Below are 7,956 nucleotides of genomic sequence, written 5' to 3' on the forward strand. Positions count from 1 at the left end.
TGATATTAAAACCTTGTAATGAGGTATCGCGTAATTATCTCTAACGACTTTTATTATTCCTAAGCACTGTTCTTCATTTATTATTTCCTGACATTAAATCGCTAATGAACGATGGAGCGCGTCATTCGCGATTTTTTGATCCGATTAAATTACGTACGTTATGTATAATAAATTGATTTTCGTTGTAACATACACGAAATGTCTTCCTATTTGCTGAGGTAAAAAATAGATCGTTACGTTCATTGTAAATATGTTTTATAAATATTAGATATATTTCTACTTTGACGATATAAAATTATTCAGGAAACACATGCAATTCTAACTGTTTTGGAGACTCGTATTGCTTTTGTAAGTTTATGCGTCGTTTCGAATTGTAATCGTGTCGAGATAATACCGCGTACATCAACAATATCATCTTATCACCTGTATGACACATGCATTTTTATGCATTGCCGCATACTTCTTTTTGTTTTATACAATAGTTAAACCAAGAAAATATTTATCAATCAATTTGCACGAAGTAAAATAAAGTTTCGCAAGTCTGACCTATCGTTTTTTCAAAATTTTCACACATGATTATGTGACCACTTTTTGCAAAAAATTATAAAAAATATAAAAGTCTATATGGAATACAGAAATCGTGTTTCGCGTGCTATATATGTTAATCTGCCTGAAGATAATGACGACAAAAGCGCTGTCGCGACAGCAACACGCCTTCGGTGAACGGAAGATGCGCTGAAACTAATTTCATATTTAATTTCGCGTAATTTGTCGAACAGCGCTTCGAGCCGAAATTGTGTTACGTCTGTTAACTGTAGATTTAACGCGAAACCGCGAATCCCCGAGGCAATTGCGCCACAGCGGAAGTGGCACGGAGATAAAACGGCGAATTCGTCAAATCATCCTACTGATCTCCTTCCAGATTCTTCCGCATCCACACCGGGCTCTACTTTCTCGCAAAATGTCGGCATTTTCCTTTATGACAATGCAGCTCGCCGCAGTTTCTCGAACGGGAAATTGTTTGACGAGTTAACGCGAATAGCAATCGATGAATCATGACCGTGAAATTACCATTGATTCCGCGATACGAAATAACCTACCGTCTTGTCTATTAGCATTTACTTATCGCAGATCCACTTTAGATTGTGACATGTAGCTCGAGCATACAAGCAAAAGTATGTTACTTATAAAAGCTGATAGAAATTTAAAATGCCTAGGCAAGGACGTTTATTACTGATAAAAAATAACTTCAATATTTTAATTTATATTTTCTAACTGTAAAGTAAAGATTGTGGCACGCAATAAAAATGTAACATAAAATTATTCGCGAAATACCTTCAAAATTTTTCTAATCTTTTTCACTTGAAATTTTTTACTAATTAAGTCAAAAAATCTTAACTAAAAAATAAAATCTCTGTCTCCATTTACACAATACAAAAAAAAATATATATATATATATATAACGTAAAAATAAATAATAAATATCTAATCAAATAATCCCCAAATGACTCCAATATTTGATAACTAATTGATAACTAATAATTGCAGTGCAGAAGAAACGCGCAATTTTTCGAGAACACTCCATATAAATACGCACATACTTTTTCGTGACAGATGCAGAATGACGCACTGCCAGCATAGCGGATTTCGAACACGTGTCGCGTATCCGGCAGCGCATCAAGAAGCCGAATAAAGTGCACGCCAATAACGATAGTTTGTTGCTTTTTCTCGTCGAGAACGCACTGTACGTACTTGAGTACTCACGTGGGAGTTGTGCGGGGCCTTGGACCGGATCCAGCCGGGCAGCCAGTGACGTGAGACCGGAAACATTCTCTAGTCGCGTCGCGCCGAAGTAACGCGCATCCATACACGGCAACGTATATATTGATTGCGATCGACTGATTGTTTCCAAAGTCCAATGAACGAAGATCGCGTGAGCGGCGTTTTCGATCCTATCGCGATTATACTTCCGTATTAATTCCTATCTAAAATAATTAATCCGATTGTTGATACCGTTCCGTTAAAAATTAAGACGCTCAATTTCTGATCTGTGATTTTTATACTAACGCGGCCGAACAATTTCGATAGATCGAGAGACATTGCGAATCGCCACTGAAACTTCGCATTCGACGTTTTCTATGCGAGCTAGAGATAAAAACTGGCTGATGTGATAATGCGACGTCCGCACAAAACCGTGTTGTTGCTTATCGCATTAATCGCCACACGTTATCCGATTTAATAAACTTTTCAAAGATGCCGAAGAACACCTTTTCTCTCTCTCTCTCTCTCTTTCTGCTTTTAAGTTCGAATATCTCCTAAAATAATTTGGAGACGCGAGATTTTTTTACATGTACTCTAATATACATTTAAGATGCAAAACTCTAAGTTAGTTTTGTATAAAGTATCCTAGCGAATTCTTTGGTAAATTTTTGCCTAGCAAAAATATTACAAGAGCCCACTATAATGTTTCAATCAAATATTATAAAAAATAGTAAAGGATGTCAGAAAGAAATTCCGTCGCGAATATTTCCATGGAATGCAAGTAAATCGTTAAGAAAACAAGCGCGAGCTTAAAGTGCGTATCTTTTGTGATACACTCGCTTACAACGGTGCTACTTGTTGCTTTCCCCGTTCTGTTCTCGCGCGAGACGCGTATAAAGCACACCATTTCTTTGATATAGACCATAAAACAGGGAACGACCAACTATGTAGATAGTAGTTAATTGATGTGTATAAAACTGCCAGCCATACGTTTCTCCTGCGTCAGTCTAGTTTTGTCTGAACGTTCAACAAAGAGGTTAAAGAAGAAAAAGTTATCTTGTTGAATAATTACACGTCGTAAACCTGCTATCCTGCTGAATAGTGCGTAAAGCGTGCAAAAACCGCACGCAGAAATTATGCTCCGTTACACCGTTCGGTAAAGTGTTGTTCTTTGCACAGGATGCATTCCGTCGCCTACTTTGTGTGAAGTTTCTTAGCAAATTTGTAGTTGATTTTTCTTTGGCAAATATTTCGTGAAAAGCAAATATAATGCTCAATAAAATTACTTCAAAAATATAGTTTTGTTAAAAAAATATGCATCATAAGAAACGATTTTTAAATTTAAATCAAAGAAAAAAATTCCAGAATTTTATTTCTCATGTGTATTATATTCAACATATGTTAAAAACATTAAATAATTATTTAACGTTTTATTGCATAAATATATATATATATATATATTAAAACATGTAAAAAATTATAACAAACACTGCTACAGAAAAATCGGCTTCAATTTGAAGACAATTTGAATCTTAAAAAGAAATATAATGATCAATCATCTTCTCTCTATCGATAATATCAATACAGATAATATTAAAAAGTCCCTCTTGTTTGAACGCACATATAATCATCACGAGATTTCTTTGGCGACAACGAAGGCCGAGCTACGAACCATTATGTGCTCGATATAGATGTCAATAAGTCCTCGACTTGTAATAATTCGCGCGACTTCGTTAGATAACAAATGGTGACAGGACCGCAATGGAAATAGCTTGTCCATGACCAAAGCTGAACTCTCCGCCATGTCTCAACAAATATAACACCATTAAACAATAGAATAGATTTCTCAGGTTACATTTCAAGCAGAGGTTTGTATTTCTTTTACTTATTCATCTTCTATTTAGAAGAAAAAAAAATAAAAGATTTATTGATCAAATAAAATAAAGATTCTTTGATGTTCAATCATTAAACTGTATTCTAAGTCAATAAAACCCACATATACAATTAATGCAAAATTAATTTAATACACTAAGAAAATTGAACACAGAAATTCATCAACATTTTCGGTTCATTTTTGGATCCTTGAAATGCGGGAGAACTGACAATTAAAGATATTTCTTTTCATTAGTTATCCGCAGACTATAAAAAAATTTAAAAGGATCCAAAAGTGGGTCAACAATATTCATTAATATAGAATTCTAGATTGATTTCTGAATATATTAAATTGATTTCGCATCGTTAATCACGCGTATAGCTCTTATTGGCCTAGAATATAGTTTAAGGATCTTCGAGTCTTCATGATTGAGTTTTCACGATTTAAAGATTTACGGTTTAAAGAGAATAACAAATTTGAATGGCATAGAAAATTAAACATTTCAAACATGTTGTTAAAGATATACGAACTTCATCGATTTTAATCAACATCAAATCAACATTTCAAAACAATAATATAATTTTTATTTTAGATATCTAATCAACAGATGGTTTGTTTAAGAAAATTTTAATTAGTTTCAATTATAAATTATTTCAATGTCTACAAATTTTTAATTTTATCTCCCGTTTCAGATGATTTATCTCCAAAGAATCCCTATTAGATCATAATTAGAGAAACCTCGCAACGGAAAGCGATAGACGAGCAACTTTTGAGACGCAAAAAAAGAACTTCATTAATTCAAACGAGTCAGTTCCTTCGTGTACGGCAGGCGAACACTTTTTTATCGTTAAGTAATCGATACGACGGTATCATGTAGCGGTACCGCAGCCGTGCCGTGGACTGTCGCCGGGACTAACCGGAAGCGAACCGTCCACCGGAACCGGCGTTTCTTTCACAATCCGCTCGAGCCATGACAAACACAAAAAAGACGCGTGTCGCTCTAAGTACACGGTGCAAATATGCTATTAACGTTGATGCACTCATACGACGAAGATCTGTCCGTGATCTACCTCGCGAGAAATGAAAGATCAACTCCAAATTAAAGATAATCAACAAATTTATCATTAAAAAAGCACCAGGTTTTACGTTCTAAACAATTTCGCAAGATACAGGAATGTTGACACAAAAAATTGAAAATCTATAGCCTTATAAATATTTCAGATTTGTAAATCTATCGATCCGTGAAAAAAAACGTAAAAAATGAGTTTTTGAGTTAAAAGCTTGAAAAGTTCCATGCATCGCGTAAGAATTTCGAGCACGCGTAATTCGAAACAACGGTTTCGCAATAGCGATTACGGATACGCGTCAACAGGGAAGCGTGCAACGACCGGCGACCTTTTCGAGGCTGCACCGATAGAAATCATATCGGCCGCCTTCGTTCGATCCGATGCCCTCGGCGTAATGCAACGGTGGCCGATCGGTCGACCGTTTTCCTCGCATTTTCTCACACTTTGCGGTGAATTGCAGGGCTGTAGCTACCGTGCAGCAAAAGTATAAAGCATAGTACAAAGGTCTGTAAATAAAGACGCTCTGTAATTAAATTTAAATGACGCTACAACTTTGCCTGAAGCTTGTCTAAACTTTAAGATTCTTTTGAATTTTTTTCAGGATTAAAATATTCAATAACTTATATTGATATATTTTCTAAAAATTTTTAAACACTTGTAGAAGTATTATATATGATGCAAGTGATTGTGAGAGCATTTTTTAAAGGTCTTTTTGAATCAAATTAGAGGTAAAATATCCTATAGAAAATGAGAGAACGCTATCCAAGTTACGTCTAAAAGTAGTTTTTCGTCGAAATCATAACAAAATTATAATGAAAATAATAGCATACCACGGCAATTTAATGAGTTTTTGTCATAGAAGAAAAATATGTGAATAGCATTTGATGTTAATAGAAAAGTAACAGGACAAAGCCATTAACAAGCAAAGACAACAATTTTAATTACACTACTGGTACACAACAAACTACAATCGCTTCTAAACGCAACACGCATTTCGCGTTTCATCACGGTGAGAGAAAGGTACTCCGCTATCGTCAGATGGCATACATACGATAAGCGATATAAAACGTTAGAAATGTAAATCGATAAAGAAAAGGACATGCTCCAGAATCCGATAAAAAATGGACTGGCAGTCGAGCGATAACATTTCGGCGCATCAAAATTTCTGTATTGCGAAATTATTTTTTGAAATTGTAAATCGCTAAAATAAGCATATTCCTCAATTGAAGATGACTCGTTATAAAAATCGAAATATTTGGTATTATCTCTCGATTAAATTATTCGGATAAATATTATACAAATGTTCCATTATAACTGAACAATTATGGATAAATTCACAAATAATTAATATCTGTGTGCATCGATGTGAGTGAAAAAATAATGACATAAGAGAATTCGAGGTCAATTTTTCTCTGAGCAAGAATTTTATTTGTGACACTGTCAAACCTTATCAAGCTTTGCTCTTAATTATATCCAGTTTCGATGTTGCGCAACTTCGTAATATTAAAATCAAGTTTCGATGTTAGATAACATCGCGATTAAAATCACATGTCAATGTTAAGCAAGTAAGAGTTAAGAAAGAATGGGTTCTAAAAAATTTAGGAGAAGTCTAATCGACCTTCACTTGGTTTTTCACCTTTCTTCCATATCGAACCGATGTCTCGACACGCGCGCGGTAAGTTTACCGTTTTATCGCGGTTGTAGTCGATGGAATGCTCTGCCATTTGCCATTGCAATGTCGTAATGCGCGGGTTTGTACACGATACGCGGTAATTAATGCCGACGGTTAACTGTATCGCTGACGTATAATTGAAATCACCGAGCCTCGAGAATGTCTAACAGTTTTTCTTTTTTCTTCTTCCTTTTTTTTTATCGTCGAGTATTGATAAACGAGGCACAGAGGCGAGCTGTCTTTCGGAAATCTTATTTACGAGAAACACGAGTGTCCATCCTTCGCGGTGAGCAGCAATCAATATTGTCCATTACGAACATGCTAGCTGTTGTATGACACGTAGAAGGATGTAACAAGCGAGTTGAGAGAAACTCGACTATATGTTTATCTAACTGTACATTTTATAAAAGACGTTACACCATTTACTTCTCTCTCAATATCGCTCGCTAATTAAATAATCGCGGAGAAAAACTAAGCAAGATCGTAATATATAAACTTGAGAGAATTTGAATCCAAAATAGTTTCAGTATAATTTAAACTACAAAGATAAAATTCACTAAACAATATAAGGACTGTTTATGCCGCGAAAGTAAAAAGTTAATTTAATAAATAAATATTTTTTAATACTCTTCTTTAACTGAAAGAACAAATTTCTGTGAAATCAATCACGCTCGTAACTTTTATAATAGATCTTATTGATCAAACATCGAAAAGCTTTTGCATAAGAATTCTTTTCGCAATTGCTTGCACCAGAGCGTACTTATCCATTTTTTTACGCGATAAACGCCCCGACATCACGTCGATATCTTTCGCGCTTAAGTGCAGAATCGCATTCGCGCCGGTCACGAGGATCAGAACGTTAACGATCGGCGCGGCGCGTAAAGTTCAGCGGCGGAGTTTTCCCTCACGGTAGTTTTATTTGATTACATAATTATTGAATAAGAGATCCCGCACGGTAAAGATCGGGAACAGGCGGAGGCGAGGAAGACTAAGGAACACAGATAACGACGTGGACGTTACGTTCGATCAACAACGTCTTCTGACATGAGCAAATAAGACGAGTGCAAAGCCACGGAGAAACAAACACATTTCGTCATTTCTTTACAACATGATATATAAGTGCTGTCGAATAAAGAGGTACTACAAAATAAAAAGAAAGAATATCCTTATAAAATATGAGAGCCAACTAAATTTGAAACTCTCTAACTTCATCTTAAAATCACTACTAATTTTTTCGTACTGGAATTTGCCCTCAATTTTTACTCGATCCTCGTTATAAAAGCAAGTATTGCACCTCGCACATATCTCATTGAAGATCGACGCGAAAGGAGGCCCGAATAATTTCGCTGCACCCGATGCCAGCGGTGCATAAGAACGGCGGCGGTTTTCGATGCGGTGAATCGAACCATCAGGCCCCGATCGGAGCGCGGCAGAGGGCCCCCTCGGGGGTGAAAGTCTTATGTCAGAGACATACATCTTATTATGCCGGACAAGCGCGCAACCCACGCAGCGGAACGGATTCTGCTCCCACGGAAAGTCCGAGAGTGCGACCCCCACGAGAGAGAGAGAGAGAGAGAAAAAGA

The sequence above is a fragment of the Linepithema humile genome, chromosome 6 (genome assembly GCF_040581485.1).
Source record: "Linepithema humile isolate Giens D197 chromosome 6, Lhum_UNIL_v1.0, whole genome shotgun sequence".
Classification (NCBI taxonomy): domain Eukaryota; kingdom Metazoa; phylum Arthropoda; class Insecta; order Hymenoptera; family Formicidae; genus Linepithema; species Linepithema humile.